Source organism: Lissotriton helveticus, chromosome 1_1, assembly GCF_964261635.1.
Source record: "Lissotriton helveticus chromosome 1_1, aLisHel1.1, whole genome shotgun sequence".
NCBI lineage: Eukaryota > Metazoa > Chordata > Amphibia > Caudata > Salamandridae > Lissotriton > Lissotriton helveticus.
Window position 1 is genome coordinate 344,581,767 of NC_136057.1, and position 18,126 is coordinate 344,599,892.

At 45.8% G+C, this 18,126-nt stretch overlaps 1 protein-coding gene across 1 annotated transcript in view; it reads left to right on the plus strand.

Annotated features, from left to right (window-relative positions):
* LOC144807650 (protein mono-ADP-ribosyltransferase PARP12-like) overlaps window positions 1–18,126 on the plus strand; it is a 748,495-nt gene that overhangs the window by 577,025 nt on the left and 153,344 nt on the right. The gene's annotated exons all lie outside the window — the stretch shown is intronic.

Below are 18,126 nucleotides of genomic sequence, written 5' to 3' on the forward strand. Positions count from 1 at the left end.
CTGTGCTGTCTTTTTTTTTTAATTTCCCCAATGGAGTAAATAAAACTGTTCTGTTTATTTAAAGCATAGTTACTCTTTTCTTTATGTCAATCACTTCTTATATTCTGTAATTTAGGGTTTACTGTTATAGGACTTACTGTCATTTGTGTTGGTGAGCCCATAAACTCCTGCAACACTTTTTTTGTAAAAAAAACATCGGTTTATTGAGTTTTGGATTTTGTTCCGCTTACATACATTTTACGTACACAATGTTTCCTCAACTTTACAGGAGGTTAACAGTATTAATTCGCTCTATTTGTTATATACATGCTTCCACATTGTCCCACCTGTCGATGTAATGATTCGCTCCAGCGGGTTTTCCAATTACTATATGTAAGGCTAGCCAGGCTTCACATTTGTTAAGCTCTCCAAACTAATGATTGTCCCAACAGATGTTAACATAAATAACCATAACTTCTGACCATTCAGCCACAACTTCACTTCACCACATCGTATGGGATATCTATGGCGTACAGTTCCCCCTTAGGTTTTCACAATACTATATCAGCTAAGTGGGCGTTGTTTGTAGCGTTGTGCATACAGCTAGCTGTTGACAGGTATTTTCTGGCCGTTTTGGTTCTTTAAGGGATAGGATGCATTGTAGCAACGACAAGTGAGTCACAGTCTACTGATGTAGAGCTTTGATTGTTTCGGTGTGTTCTGTGCGCATAATGGCGTGGTTCTGTTGCAACAGGTCTTGTTTCAATAGAGCCCGCCCCGCCATTTCAGGCCTCAGGTTCAACAATGAATAGACATGTGATGGGGAGAAGAGACATTGCAGACCTCCTGTACCGCAAGGAGAATGTCTGACTGTGGCCCCCGATCATAAGTGGTGGACACTCAAGGAGAGGCCGGGGCTCTCATACCAGCCATTTGTGACCTTTAGAACTCCTGTAGTATGGCTTCCCATTGTGTTGCAATAGGTACTTTGTGGAGCCCGCGGATGTCTTCTACTCGAAGCGCTTTGCCCTCTACCCTGGCCCACACTAGCAGCGACTGACTCCACACTGATACTACAGGGAGATCCGAATTCTTCAATTTTTTGGCAATCAGTCGTTTTACAGTTATAATGCCTATGTTGAGGAAGCCGGAAGTGACCTTTAGCTTCTTGCCTCTAGGGTAGAGATGCAGTATGCATTCCTTCCAAGGGCACTCCAACCGGGGATCCGTAGATACTGCTAGGGCGCCACAAACTTAATTTCAGTAAGTGTGTAAGAAAGAGCAGGCCCACATGTGCAGTAGGTCAGCTCCTAAGTGCTTACATCCGGGGCACGCCACGTCTGTCCTCTCATAGAACTTGTTATTTTTTTCTGGAGTGAGGTAGGCCCTCTGAAGTATATAGTGTTGGATGTGTCTAAAGTGTGAGTTACGCTGGATGTGTGTAGGGCTGAGCAGCACTAATGTCCACTCCCTATCTGCAAAAGGGCGACCCCTGTCTGCCTCCCACTTCTGTCTAACGGGTGTAATTGCTATCACAGTGTGGAGCGGGAATGATTCTGCAAACCATCTGTTAAAGTGCCTACCGCAGCCCATGACATGCAAGTAGTGTACTATATGGTGTATAGGTTGTTCTGTGCTCATGCTTCCCGATCTGCCTCTGAGTGCTGCTAGAAGTGAGGATGTTGTAGAAACTGACCAGGCAGTAGTCCATTTGCCTCCGCCAGCTCCTCGTATGGGAGAAGCACAAAGTCCTGGTGAAGTCTTCCAGTGTCTGTACCACAGCAACTAGACAGGTTGCTAGTTCTGCATCAATTAATGGGCCACCTCTACGAGGTGTGTAGTGGCAGAGCTGAAGCATATGGAGTTGTTGTGCACGTTATGTTCAAACTTTTTTGACTTGAAGCACAAGCTGCTCAGGTGGTCTGCATCTGGTGCACGGGTGTAATGCGTCGAGTATATCTTCTAAAGATCGGGGCGGACACTCCGTGGCAGTGATAGTTGTAGCCCCCTACCCACTTTGCCACCCACTGAAGCCGCGATGCCAGGAGTATTGTTCCATATTGGGAACCGCTTGGCCGACTTTATCAGTCGGGGGTACAGGGGCGTAGCTAGAGCTTGTGGCGCCCGGGGCTATCCCTCAGATTGCCGCCCCTGGGGAGGGGGCTGGGGAAAAAGGACCGAGAGTCACGAAGTATCACCGCTAATAGCTTCCTCGATCATGCAAGTTACATGCACATACATGACACGGTCAAAGGCTACACAGTTAAATACTGGTACAAAGGAGAACACACAGACTGCCACCATACTAACACTTACGTTTGTGACATTTTTATTTTTTTGCAGAGTTTTATATAGCGCGAACTAGACCCAAACCGAATCAGGTATCAGAGCGCTTTACATATTTTTCCAGTTACGGTACATTTTACGTTTTCCAGTTACTTTCATTTTAGGCACGGGGAGATTAAGTGATTTGCCCAGAATCACAGGAGGTTTTGGCGTCGTTACCGAGACTCGAACCCAGATCCCCAGGTCCGAGGTCGAGCGCCCTAGCCGTTAGGCCAACTCCTCTCCCCTAATTTAATTGCATTTAATTGCATTTAATTGCAGCTCTCTCCAGCACCTGCACGCCACATATGCAGTGCAATTCTTAAATCAAATATTGTAGCGTGAAGAACAAACTGACGACTTAATGTTCACTATAAGACAACACATCTTTGCTAACATGGATTTGTATGACTTAGATGCATTTCTCAGAATATGTATCTAACAAATTGCAAAATGCTCTGACATCATCCTGAACATTTCTTTGTAAATATGTATGTTTATTATTTGGAATAATTTCTCACATTTTTTTGTAAAAAAATAACTGTAGAGTACTTTAACGTCGTCTGTGTGTGATATAAAATTTCAAATAAAGAAATAAAAACTTAGAAATGACCAGCATTCGCAAGGTTCTATACTTTATGGAATGTTCTCCGAAAATGACAATGCCTTTTATTGATTGTCATTTACAATGGCAATAACTCAGAGTGTCGCAAATGCAAGACCTATTGCTTTGCAAATGCTTGCTACTACAGTGGCAGCAGATGTCCTGGGCAGATCATGTCCTAGCCCCCGGGACCGGTGAGATAAGCGGCTGCCTCTGTCTGCGCTCAAAGGATGCCATCTCTGGTCTGGGCGCTGTGCCAGGCCCAGCTCTGCTGCTCTGCACCGGGGTTAAAAGTCGATTTCCTGGATGGCAAAGAAGAGATTTGGGGGTGAGGAGCACTGAGCTGGAGCTCTCACGAGCAGTGGTTAGGGAGTGGGGTGGGCTATTTGTACTCTGTTCTGGGTGAGGGTGGGTGGGAAGGAAGAATAATGCTTTGGATAAAAGAGCAAACAAAGGATGTGGTTCTGCCGGCTCAGTAAAAAACTCCAGGGCTCGAGTGACATTCACTAATGTGCCCTAATTGCCCCCATGGCCCTGCCACCGGGCGGATACCAGTCCAGGGTACAGCGTTTTTACAGGTGAAAGGTTTTCACATGCAGGGTAAAGTTCAAAGATCGGGCACAGCTGCGCACGCAGAAAGAACAGGAAATGGATAATAAAAGAAACAGTGATTATTGTGGGGACTGTAGACCTCCAAGGCCTTGGGGGTCACTACACGTGGGTGCAGCACGCACACACACAGACGAGACACGTACTCAGATTGCTGGTCTGGGCAGGAAGTGCCGTGCCACTTCCAGCCCGTTTATTTATCTCTTTCTGGCCACGCCTGGCCAGAAAGTGTTACATTGTGTGCTGGTGCTTCCGGGGCTCAGGAGAGACCCTCGGAGCACTAGAGCGCTACAATTATTAATGCGCCATCCCGCGCTCAGAGCGCGAGCCTTGACATCACTACCAGGATGCTTCTGCTGAAAGATAAACTGTCCCTGAACAAGTGCAAACAGTATTCAATCCAGTTTAAGCCACCACCTTTGCCCCGCTGCGATTCGAAGAAACAAATCAGCACTTCTTTGTGGAAGCCCGTGTCTTTGCTCACGCTGGAGGTTGCCATTTCCCAGGAGAGACTGCCTGACTCGCGCGCGCAGCACACCAACGTGCGTGCAACGTGCCACAAGTGCCGCGCCACCATGCCGCCTCCAAAACAGTGCCGCCTGGGGCGGTCCGCCCCCCTCGCCCCCCCTAGCTACGCGGGTGCGGGGGTAACATTTCCTAAGAGTTACGCAACAGCGGGATTTATTCCAGATGAATTCCTTCATCACAGTCTCCAATCTCTGGAAATGGGCTGATGCCACATATACAGGGAGATTGGTAAAGTAGTCCAGCAGTTGGGGCGAGCACCACCATTTTCAATAGTGCAATTTGGCCAGCAACCGACATTGGGAGTGTGCACCAGAAGGACATTTATGAGCATAGCGATGTGATTGCTCTCCCCAGATTGCCCTCTAGTAGATTTTCCCGTTTGTGGTAAATACGGATCCCTAGGTACCGGCACGTGTTAGGCTGCCAGGGAATGCACACGTCATTGTATTAGAGTTCCCTAGGGTACCGGAACGTGTTAGGCTGCCAGGGAATGCACACGTCATTGTATTAGAGTTCAGGTCTGTGTGTCCTTGACTAAAGCGGCACAGGCAGGATTTGCTCCAGTTGACCTTCAGCCCTGATAAGCCAGCGAAGGCCGTTAGTGTGCATAGTAGTCGCATCGGTACACCTCGTCCCGCAACCCTCACCACCCAAATGAAACACAGACAAGCATGTTGGGAAGAAGAAGTTGCAGGTTTATTTGTGATACAAATAACAGAGCGGGTTAACTGACAGGTGACCCCCTATACCCCGCAACCCCTTGTTGCAGGGCGCCTGAAGTTGCGCCAAGAAGCGGACACCAGCGGCCATGGCCCGGTGTGTAACCTGGGAGGAAAAAACCACCCACCGGTGGACCTATCGTCCACCTGCACCACCCTCCGGACAAGGGAGAGTCAACTCACACCTTGCCCAGTCAGGCGAGGCATTATTAGCAAACCCCCGGTTGCACAGGCTTACAACCGCCCTAAGGACTAACGGGGTGCCCTCGGAACCAAGTCCCCAAGAAGGGCCCCTTGGATTAGGTATGACTCAGCAGTGTGCATTTCGCACTGAGGCCTCAGGTCCTGTTCCTGCGCCTGTCCTGTATGGGGGTCACCTTGTAACTCCTCCTGCAACCTAGAAAACACAAATACATCGTTAATAATCCCCCCTCCCCACTTCCCCCCTTGCAGCGGGTGAGCGGTAGGGAGGGGAGAAAAAAGCGCGGGCCTCGCGTCCGGCGTCGTGGGGGAAGTGAGGGAGGGTGGGGGGTTCTGGTGGAACTAGTGGCCTGAGGCTTGCGAGGAGCAGCCTGCGCGACCGGTTATCGGGTGAGCAGCAGCAAAGAGGGCGCCCAAGGGGAGGGGCTCCTCTATATCAGGCCCCGAAAAGGGGTGGGGTGGCCTCCCTTGTGTGACCCCGCCCCTCCCTGCCCCCCCAACCCTCCACTGCTTTAGCCTCTGGTTCCCCACGCCCTACTACGGGGTTTGCCCTCCTATGGGGTCCCCTGCAGGGACCTCGGGCATCCCGCATAGTAGTCGCATCGGTACACCTCGTCCCGCAACCCTCACCACCCAAATGAAACACAGACAAGCATGTTGGGAAGAAGAAGTTGCAGGTTTATTTGTGATACAAATAACAGAGCGGGTTAACTGACAGGTGACCCCCTATACCCCGCAACCCCTTGTTGCAGGGCGCCTGAAGTTGAGCCAAGAAGCGGACACCAGCGGCCATGGCCCGGTGTGTAACCTGGGAGGAAAAAAACACCCACCGGTGGACCTATCGTCCACCTGCACCACCCTTGGGACAAGGGAGAGTCAACTCACACCTTGCCCAGTCAGGCGAGGCATTATTAGCAAACCCCCGGTTGCACAGGCTTACAACCGCCCTCAGGACTAACGGGGTGCCGTCGGAACCAAGTCCCCAAGAAGGGCCCCTTGGATTAGGTATGACTCAGCAGTGTGCATTTCGCACTGAGGCCTCAGGTCCTGTTCCTGCGCCTGTCCTGTATGGGGGTCACCTTGTACCTCTTCCACAGCCCTGGGCGTGGCACCCACTGCGCCCAGAGCCCCCACTACCTAGCCCTTAGCTCTCTCCTATCTGCATCCGGCTGATTCTAGCGCCTCCCCTAGGTCTAATAGGAAAATTGCCATGCCTACCTTGGACAAGTGTACCCCGTCAGATTCCCAGCATCCAATGGATTTGGCGTGCAGGAAGCCATGCCTAATGAAACCTACCCCTCTCTGTTCGCTGAATTTGCACATTGCTGCGATTACGCGCCTGCGCGAGACTTCTATTGCCTCCTGCGCTACTGCCCCATGCCAAATCGGCCTAGGGGAAATTTCTGACCAATATATGTTGCACTGTCCCAATTCACCTCTTAAGATGCTCAAGTCTTTCCTCATTGCGTCTAGCAATCGCCTCTTGCCTAAAGTCACCAGGTCGTTCCCCCCTAGGTGCACTACCAGGATGTTTGGCCTTTGCTTGTTTTCCCTCAGTAATCTACGCAGCGTCCCTATCAGAGCCACCCAGCGCATCCCAGGGAAACCAAACCATGATATATTAGTGTTGTTAAAGCCGTGCTTCCAGGAGTTGGCGCACACCCATCTCGCCAGTCTCGTGACATAGGAGTGCCCCATCACCCATACCTCCATCCCTGCAATGAAACACAGTATGTTGCCAGATTATACTTTATTGACACACTTAAAGGCACTGCAACGAAAACACCCACTTAGTGGCAACAGAAACTTGCACACACATCGTATTAATCTTGACATGGCATATGAATCATTTACTTTATTTACACGCCATCAACTGTATGTCTGCTCACAGGGAGAATTACACTCATTGGTCTCACATATCTCTTGTAGCAGTTGGATTCCCATCGACCTACTTTTTTAATTGCTTCGGCTGGGAGCCCTACCCTATAAGCCGTGGTCGCCCAGCCTTTGAGTGCTGCCCTTGTTGGGAATAAAGTCGTTGGGTCCTTCTGACCTAAAAGCTGGGCATGGTGCCCGATAGCGGACAGGTGCCCGGCCATCCATGAGTGGCTCTTCCCCTCATCCTTCGCCCAGACCATGAATGCCTGCACTTTTTCAACTTGTCTCACAACCTCCCGCTCCCATGGGCCCATAATTTTGCAGAATGTTTTAACACAAGTCTGGTATCTCCTCATAGTCCGAGGTGCCAAATACATCTTGCCTAGTTCTCTGATACGCTGCGCCACCGCAGCAGATGCCAAAGCCGGGCCGGGAAAGGCGTCATCTCTTCCCTCGCTCTCGGCCACGCCTCTCGGAACCTCTGCCAATGGAAACGTGAAAGTGCGTCAGCAGCCGTGTTTTGTACTCCAGGGATGTGCCTAGCCTTGCATTCCACATTATTGTATAAACATACTTTGACAAGCTCTCTGAGTAAGCATAAGACAAGTGCACAAGAGGCCGACTGGGTGTTGATGGCTTGGACTACCGCCATGTTATCAGACCATAGAACCACTCTTTTCGCGGACAGCAGGGCAGGCCAAAGATGGAAAGCCACCACGATTGGGAACAGTTCTAACACCGTTATGTTGTTGGTGATCTTTTTCTTCCTCCAAGCATTAGGCCACCCTGCCGCGCACCAGTCCCTGTCGAGTATTGCCCCAAATCCCTCCCTGCCCGACGCGTCTGTAAACAACGTCAGCTCCTGGCTGCTGGTCCAGGGATCCCTCCATATCACGGAGCCATTAAACTGTTCGAGGAAGTCCCCCCACAACTTAAGGTCCTCTTTGACCCCAAAACTCAACCTCACTTGATGATGCCTGCGCTTTATCTTTGCTGCTGTCCTGGCCAGCCTGCGCGCAAAGGCCCTACCAGCTGGAATTACTTTGGTGGCGAAGCTTAATCTCCCATGAAGGCTCTGTATGTCGTCCAATGACACCTTATCCTGCCCCCGCACCATTTTGATCTGCGCTGCTAACTCTGCGACCTTGTCTGCTGGGAGCCTGGCCTCACCCGCTACCGTATCTATTTCTATGCCCAAGAAAACTAAAGCCTGTGCTGGACCCACAGTCTTCCCCGGAGCCAGTGGCACGCCCAGATTGTTTGTCATTTTTTGAAATTTGTCCAGCGCCTCAGCACAATCTACTGTTTCTGCTCCGCCTACGAGGAGGAAATCATCCAGATAATGGGTCACGTCCACCACCCCTTCCACCTCTTGAAGTACCCATTGCAAGAAGGTGCTAAAAGCTTCGAAGAATGCGCAGGAAATGGAGCAGCCCATGGGCATGCATCTGTCGTAGTAATATTCATCGCCCAGCCTGAAACCTAGTAAGTTTTGGCTGCTAGGGTGCACGGGCAGGAGGCGAAAAGCAGATTCGATATCAGCTTTAGCCAGCCAGGCTCCTTTGCCAGCTCGTCGTACGAGGTCCATGGCCACATCAAATGAGCAATACGAGAGAGAGCACACCCCTTCCTCTAAGTTGTCATTGACTGACTCTCCGTCTGGGTAGGACAGGTGGTGAATCAACCTGAACGCCCGGGCTCTTTTTTGGGTACTATCCCCAGTGGGGATACCACGAAGTTGTCTAGTGGTGGATGTGAAAATGGGCCAGCAACCCTCCCCAGCTCAAGTTCCTTACCAACTTTCGCTCTCACCACCTCAGGATTGTCCCTCGCCGATTTAAGATTTTCTGCATCCCTCGCGGCAGGAACCCCTATGTATGGTATAACAAAACCTTCAGCAAACCCCCCCAGAAGCAATCTCCAATCCAGTTTGTTGGGATATTTGTTCAGCAGGGGAACCAGCTGTTCCAATTTTATCGGTGAGGGCCCTTTCACTGCGCCTACCTCTAGTGGAATTGGTGTCATTTTCAATAGTGCAATTTGGCCAGCAACCGACACTGGGAGTGTGCACCAGAAGGACATTTATGAGCGTAGCGATGTGATTTCTCTCCCCAGATTGCCCTCTAGTAGATCTTCCTGTTTGTGGTAAATACGGATCCCTAGGTACCGGAACGTGTTAGGCTGCCAGGGAATGCACACGTCATTGTATTAGAGTTCCCTAGGGTACCGGAACGTGTTAGACTGCCAGGGAATGCACACGTCATTGTATTAGAGTTCAGGGTCTGTGTGTCCTTGACTAAAGCGGCACAGGCAGGATTTGCTCCAGTTGACCTTCAGCCCTGATAAGCCAGCGAAGGCCGTTAGTGTGCAAGTAAGCGTAGGCGGAAGGGAATCGGGGCCGGACTTGGAACCACAACCGGCCCTAGCAAAGTGCTCGGCCGGCCCCCCTCCCCACTCGGGGAAGGGGGGGGTCAGTTGGGGGGGGGATGGGGTTTGGAGGTGCCGCCGAGCTCTTTGCCAGGGCTGGTTTTCGGCCGATTGGTACAGGGCCGATTTTGCAGCTATGCTGCAAAAATGGCCCTTTAACAAAAACAGCCTCCACGGGCCCAAAACCGGCCCCCACCCGTGCAGCACACCGGGGGATTGCCCGGTCCCACCTATGGCCAGTCCGGCCCTGCAGGGAATGCATGTCTTTGAGGTATACCATGATATTGCCCGCATATAGGGACACTGCAAATGTGCCGTCGCCTAGGGGAATGCCCCATTCCTTGCCCTGCATTCTGAACACTGAAGCTAGTGGCTCCACAGCCAGAGCAAATAACAGTGGGAATAGGAGGCACACTTGCCATTGAACGGCGTGCGAAAGAATAGGTTCGGATATATAGTTGCATGTCTTTTCTCTGACAGTTTGATGTGTGTACGATAGCTGGACCAGGCATAGGAATCGGCCCACAATTCCAAATTTATTAAGCATCGCAAAAAGGTAGTCCCACTCCAGTGAGTTGAACGCCTTCTCCAGGTCCAATACCAGGCAGCCGGAGAGAGGTCAGCTCTGGGGAGAGTAGGCGGCGACTCTGAAGAAGCAATGAAGATTCAGCAACCTATTGCAGGCTGGGACGAAGCCAATCTGGTAAGGTCCCTGCAGTGAAGGCACCAGTGGGGCCAGACGATCAGCTAGTACCTTAGCCATTATTTTGTAGTCCGTGTGACAAGATCGGGCATGGAAACTCTGCATATTTCGCCAATGGCAAGTACAAAAGAAGGAAATAGTTAAATTATCCATGGAATCATTCTCCTCTTATTGACAGTGCACTATTAGTGCCTGTTTTGCTATTTGCTCCCAAGATGGCGGCCGTCAGTAATTTTTACGCACTTGAGGGTACTAGTGTTTCTGTGAAGGAGGTAGTGTTTGATATCGTGCGCGCGCGCCTCGTGCGCGCGCGCCTCGTGCGCTGCGCACTTCAACTGTCATTTCTCCTGAGGAGGCAGTGTCTCTGTGCTGCACTCCTTGTGACATTAATATTTCGCCCCAAATGAAATGAAATAATTAAGCCAGCGTTGAAAAGAGACAATTTTGCTTTATATAGTTCCTTTTTCGAGTTTAGACATCAAGAGAATGCAAAGACAATTGAAGCTGCGTAGCTTCACAATATTGAATAATTCAAGAGCCCATTTAGAACTTTTTGGACTGTTAATCTTCTAAGGCTGCTGCGCAATAGAATTTCTGCAAGAGCATTCAGCAAGCTATTTTTTCATCTCTTCAATTCATGAATGTAAATATAAATATATATATATATCCTTTTCCTTGTCGCTTCACCAAAGAAAAATGGAACGGACACCACTTCTCTTGTGCTTAGTTATTTAATTTGTGCATTGGCCGCCATGACGCATTTCGGGCCTCACAGAGCCCTTGATCACATGACGTGCCATGTGGTTTCTCCCATTTTTAAAGTCACATTGGGCTCAATTAGTGCAGTGAACATGGAAAACATACTTCCTACACAAATGCTGTATCATACCTTGGTACATAGTTGCTATTGTTTAAATATGTTTTCCATTTTATCTTATTACATCAGGCGATACTTCCTTAAATTGTCGAAATTCTTTAAAATAATTCAATATTTGTAATACATTAATGAGCATGGCTATATATTTGTAAAATACGTGACAATTGCAGTACAACACAATAAAACAACAGCATTGTACTATCAATGTTGATAGCGTTTTGCTTTTGAACGGTCCAATATTGTTGTACCTCGTTTTTTCAAAAGCTCTTTAGGGGGAATCATATGTTGTGCAAATACGCGCGTAAATAACTGTATAAATACCAATTAAAAATACAACCTGATTGCCCACATAGTAAAATCATTATTTATATAGGTGTAAACATAATTCCTTGTTCACAATATTGATTTAGAAGTTAAGAGTTGTGTTGTATTTATCTGTGCTAGCACAGTATTTGAGCCTCAACCCAATGCTCTAATTGAAATTATAAAATTATTGCAACCTCCTATACAGTACAATGATAAAGTGCATATGAATGCTGTCAATGTGTCATGAGACAGGGAAACCATTTTGAGAGGGAGGAGAAGTATGATAATAGCTGTTTAGTTATGAGAACATTGCTATATTAAAACCAATTGATATACTGTTTTCATATCTTATGGTCACTACTTTGATTACAACCATGTATATAGATCTTCCGTAGTGTTCAATTCATGTGGATGTTTGCTGTCTAATCCTAATATCAGTTTTGTTTCTAAGCGCCTGAGTATTGCATCTCTGTTCCCACCTCTTCGAATAGGGGTAACATTGTCAATTACGTAGTACTTCAACTCTGTCAGATTTTTATTAAGGATCTCATTGAAGTGACGACCCACCGGATATGAGCTGTCATTATTCGATATGGCCCTTAGATGCTGAAAAATTCTCTTGTGCACTGGGAGGCGGGTACTTCCCACATATTTTAATCCACAAGTGCACTCTAATACGTATATCTCAAACTCGGATTTGCATGTTAGAAACTTGTTAATTGTAACAGGTTTGTCGTTAAAGCCTATATTGTAGGATGTTTTATTCTCCCCTTATTTACAGGCCTTACAGATTGTACATCTGACAAAACCCTTACGTTTGCTAAGCCAACTGGTATTTTTAGACAGCTCAGGGCTACTACTCACTAAATAGTCACTAGTGGTAGACGCTTTTCTAAACGTGACTTTAGGTGATAAAGGCATTTTATCCCCTATTATAGGGTCACGAAGGATCATGTGCCAGTTCTTTTTGATGATCTGTCTAATATTGTCCCTTTGTTTACAGTAGGTTAAAATTAACGTTGGACTATTCACTGTCTCATCAGTCCTTGTGGCTTGTTTCAGTTTGCTCCTAGATAGTTTGAACAGCAGGTCTTCCCATGATTTGGCGTTAGTACGTTGTATGGCTTGGTCTATGCTACGTTCTGAGTGGCCTCTAGTGCAAAAGCGTTTTTTACAACCTTGTTGTGCTAGGAACAGATCATCATTGGTACTACAGATCCTATGTATTCTTAAGAGTTCTCCATAAGGAATGCTGCTGATGGTATGTTTGGGGTGGAAACTGCTAGAATGTAATATTATGTTGCCAGCTGTGGGTTTGCGGTGGAGACATGTTTGTATGGTGTTATCTTGAATATAAATCTCTACCCCTAAAAAGCAAATACGGTTGCCACTAACTTCATGGGTAAAGTGCAAATTTAAATCATTCACATTCAATCTACTTATAAGATTCCCCGCACTTTGTTTGTCCCCCCTCCACACAATAAACAAATCATCTATATATCGAATCCATTTCACGATATTATTAGACCATTCATTTTTATACACAGTTCTGACAATCATCTCCTCCCACCAACCCATATAGAGACAGGCGTAGCTGGGCGAAAAACTCGCCCCCATAGCTACGCCTCTCTCCTGGTGGTACACTTGATTTTGAAACATGAAATAATTGTTATTTAAACAGAACTTAGCAAGGTCCAAAAGCATCTTATTACATAGGTGGAATTTGATAGGTCTCGTGTTCAGATAATACTCTGGAGCTCTCATCCCGCCTCTATGATGGATCAATGTATATAAATTTGAGACATCCAATAGATATTAGTAGATAATCATCTCGCCATTCGATTTCCTGTATTTTTCTCAGGAAATCAGTATCCTGTATGTATGATGGAAGTGTCCTTACATGTTGTTGAAGTCTATGTAGATTATCACATTTTCCACTTAACTCTGGTTGGCTGAGATTATCGGTCTTCCGGGAGGTCGCAGTCTGTCCTTGTGATTTTTTGGGATAAAGTAAATGACTGGCATTAAGGGGGAGTCATTTTTCATAAACCTAAATTCATCTTGATTTATCAATCCCAAACTTTTCCATGCCACGAGTTTGTTACAAAGTTCTTCCTGTATCGATTTAATTATACTTCTGGAGCTTATTTTGTAACAGTCTCTATCCCCCAGTTGTCGTAGGGCCTCTTCCAGATATTGCCTTTTTGCCATATGACCATGTTTCCTCCTTTATCGGAGTTGCGTATTACAATAGAATCGTTATCCTGTAACTTTTTCATAAGCTGATGGTATTTTTGCAATCGTGGATTGTATCTGTATCTTAGCTTTTGTATTTTGATGTTTAATTTTCTGATTTCTGTTGTTATTGTCTCCTTAAACGTGTCAATTGGGTCACGAGTCATTACCAGCAGAAACTTTGATTTTGGTTTGAAATGTGTGACAGGAGCAGCGTTGGTGCTAATACCAATCAGTTCACTGGTTTGCTGAGTGGAGTTACTACAATCTTTCTCTGATTCCTCATCATTGTTGGCTAGCCTATTCAAATCTGACAGTATATTGATGTCAGCGGCTGTTAGTGTGTTTGGTCCACTTAAATGCGCTGTTGTTGTGGAGAGTGTTTGTGTTTTGTGGGCATTTATTAGGTGAACTTTTGAAGTTTGATCTTCTTGATATATTTGTAGATATCAGCACACGTTTGTGGGTAATTAAAATTGCTTTCCACGCAGTAGGTTAATCCTAATGCCATGAGCTGTTTTTCTACTAGGGCTAGATTTACATTAGCTAGATTGATGATAGAGTTTTCATTGAACTTTGAGTTAATTAGTTGCGCCATCCCTTCCTGTTCGATTTCTTGTTGTTTTTGGTTTTTGGTATGTTCTCGCCGCTTCTTTCTTCAGTCGCGGCGCTTGCCGTTTCTCCTTTGTTTTGATAGAAGTTTTGCTTCCTGAGGCGAAGAGTTTAGCGCTGCTCCTCTACCAGAGTGTGCCTTCTTTTTACAAATTTTGTACATCCTGATGTCGAGGGAACTGATTTCGTTTCTGATTCAGTTTCTACAGTTGAACTTAAATCTTAAATTGACCATGCGGCATGTAATTCATTGCTTGCTGCCGCTGTTGCTGTGTTTTCACTACGAAATTCAGTAGTTTTGGTTGCTGCTTTTGCCATGTCGCATTTCCTCGAAAATGTAAATATTTGTCCCTGCACGTAGTCATTTTTGTCCCGCTGAAATCTGAAAGCTTTACATTATTTAATGACTTCTTCTTCCTTCTTTAAGCGTGACATCATTTCCCCTCTCATTTTGTGCCCGGGTTCTTCACCCTCCTTGGTTCCGATTTGTAACTCCATCGCATCTATTTGTTTCTGAAGCTCGATTCTATCAACCTCTGCCTATTTTGCTAATATTTCTACGAGTTTTCTTGATGAATCCAGGTTCCATTCCCCCCAATCTCTTAACATGTTAGGATTGGGGTTGTCGTAACTTGGGGCTATCATAATTCGAAGACCCCTGGGGATCCACGCCACCTCCAGGTATCTTGATAGAGAACTATGTTCCCACCATTTTTGTTGGTCAGATTTCATTAGTTTTTCAAATTTTCTGTACATGTCCTTTAAATTGTTGCTCTTGTCTTCATTGTCTAAAACAATTCAATATTTGTAATTAAAAAAAAAATATATATATATATATATATATATTCTTACTATCCTACACGCCAGTTGCTTGCAGTATCTGAAAGAAAAGAAGAAAAACATTGAAGCAGATAATTCTATATTTCAACTCTGCAGGCTGAGAAGAGAGATACAGTATCTATATCTACATTACATCTGCACATGCTAAGCAATAAGAGAGAGGCCACCCACTGCAGAAAGACAGGTAAAGAGTAGGAAGAAAAGATGCAGTAAATTTAGCAAAGCTAGAGATAGAAAAGCGTATTGAGTATTAATAATGTTCATTTGTATTTACAGATGCCTAAGCAGACTTTTGTAAGATACCAGTAGAAGAAGGCATAGCAGGGGAGTCTCTCTTGTCTTTCCCATCCCCCTTTCCCCCTCTTTACTGTTAAAGAATCTAATCCTTCGCTGCAGTGGAGTTTGGGAGTTGGGGAAAAGCTCTTCTGCTCCTGTGGAAGCTCAAGTATAACAGGTGCGTGGTTCTAGCCTTCTGATAGATTGAAGTGCCAAGTACCAACTTCCACCCGGGCAATATGGCTGAAGGATTGGATGTCAAGGCTTTGGCTTTAGTATTAGAAGGGATACAGAAACAGCTACGTGAATAAAAATCTTAGGGAGGAAGTTAGGAAGTCAAGTCAAGAAGCTAGTTTCCTCAGACAGAGATTAGATGATTTCGTCGCAGATGTTCGCTCAGAGTTCAAAGAGCAAAAATCACAACACTTCTCACCATCTCCCTCAGCAGCAGAATTGACCACACAAGTCATACATGCAATCTCTCCCCCTATCACTTTGGCAACCCCAGAAAGGTGTAGTGGAGATCCTCATAAGGCCCACATTTTTCGTACGCAGTGCTCTTTACAATTTCTCTGTAGACCAATCATATTTAAGGAAGATCAATCCAAGGTGGCCTTTTTGCTGTCTTACCTGAGTGGAGATGCAGCGGCTTAGTCCATGCCATTGGTTAATAGCAATGATCCTATTCTCTATGATTTTGAAAAATTTAAGGAAGAATTCCTTCGAATATTTGACCGAAGAACCATCTCTCAGACCACAGACAACGAGCACTTGGATTTGAAGCCATGAAATTGGGAATTAGTAGCATACCTTGCTCAATTCAACAAACTGATTGTTGAAACTCAGTGGCCCGAAGAAAAAAGAGCATAGGTTTCAGGCATATTATAGTTAGAAATTAGCATTTAAAAAACCTTTGAAATTCACTGAAAAAACCATAGGTTTCAGGCACTTTATAGTTAGAAATTAGCATTTAAAAAACCATAGGAATTTATTGAAAAAACTATAGGTTTCTGGGGCATTATAGTTAGTTGGACATTTCACTCGTACAAAACCATAGGAATTCCCCCGTTATAGCTCGCGCGCCCGCAATGCACTGCTGATGACGTCACATATTACATCACTCATGACATGGTAAGTGACATCACTCTTGACATCACTGATGACATCTCAAATGACATCATTGATGACATCACTGATGACATCATCCAGGGAATGTATGTTTTTCTGAAAATTAAATGTGTTTTATATATGTACTAGCAGCCCGTCTGACGTTGTCCGGGTACGAAAAAGAATGTCTTAAATGGTTAGAATAGGCAAGGCAAAGTTTTTTTTAAAGTTCATGGCATAGTACATTTATTGTTTCATGCGACTTGCCTGTGCGGCTGCTCAGAACCCCTCTTTCTGTTGTGCGGAAGATGAGCGTGTGCTCTGCGGTTTGTTGTCCTTTCCGCAGAATGCGAACGTGTGTGTCCGCTCCTGCCGACGCCCCTGTTAAAAGTTCATGGCATAGTACATTTATTGTTTGAAGCGACATGCCTGTGCGACTGCTCAGAACCCCTCTTTCTGTTGCGCGGAAGGTGAGCGTGTGCTCTGCAGTTTGTTGTCCTTTCCGCAGAATGCGAACGTGTGTGTCCGCTCCTGCCGATGCCCCTGATCAGTCCTGGCATGCACACTGAGGGCGTGTGCATTAGTAGGTTCACGCACTCCCCAAAGACTTGCTTGGTGCACTTAGACGCCCCAAATAGCGTCTCTGCCAAACGCCACAACTCCAAGGACGCTATTCCCCCTCTCCGCAATGCATCCGGCGTCTCTGAAGGCACACGCCCACAACAATGCTAAACGGCACGCCCACTTCGAGACGTGTCAGAACTCTATTCTCACACAGAACGCTTTTTGCAAGCATTGCTTTACAGCAGAACGCCCACGCCCACAACGGACTACTTTGTCCCAAAACAGTCTTTTTCACTTGTAATGTATATATTGGGCTGGTGTATAGCCTATGTCCATCTGCTTCTACTCACCTTTTCAATGCTGTATTGGGTGTTCTGATTGGCGCTGTAGTTCCGTAGCTTACCCGCCTCAAAGGTTTGGGCTCTCTCTTTATAATATTAGTATGCATAGCTCAAGGTCGATGGAAAAATAAATGGGTATATAAGTGTCTAAATGGATGATTTTTTTTGTATAACTGACTAAGTGTATCGTAGTGAATAAATGGGTTACCAAGTAATGTTTAAATATGTACATGTCTGTATCAGTCTCTCACTTTGTGTATAAGTGGCTGCATGGGTTGGTGAGTAGCTACATGAGTGTCTATATGGGTTATTAGTTGTTTTCTGAGTATCAATATGAGAGTCTGAGTGTCTGTATGGTTCGTGGGGGGTATTACTTAGAGCATAGATGCATGAATGAGTGACTCACTGTTTGTATGTGTTGAAGACAGCATGTGTGCAGAACTGTATGGGTGGATGAGTGTGTGTATGGGTGTGTTAGTGAGTGAATAACTGTCTCAATAGTGTCTTTAAGAGTAACTACATATGTTTTAAACTAGCATATGTGAGTATTTGTGTATATAAGTGAGTATATGTGAGAGTGAGAGATTGGAAGAGTTTCTGTATAAATAAGTATGTGTTTCTATCAGTGATTGTTTAAGAGAGTAAGTATGTGTAAGTTTCTGTAGAAGTAAGTGTGGTGGTGTGTGTATAACTGTATATGCAAGAAAATGGATGTTTGATACTTTATTTGCATGTGTAACTATGTGTGTGAGTAATTCAATGGATGAGTGGAGGTGTGTAACAGGATGTATAGGTGTATGAGTACATATGATGAGTGAGTACATGTATGACGGACTGTATAGGACTGTTGCTGAATGAGTGGATGTGTGTGTAGATTTTGTAATTACTGAATAGGTGAGTTGTAACTGGTATTGGTATGTCCATTGTTTTGAAAATGTTAGTTTCTATTTTTGAGTGTGTGTATCAGAGGTTAAATTAGGTGAGAGGAGGTCTGC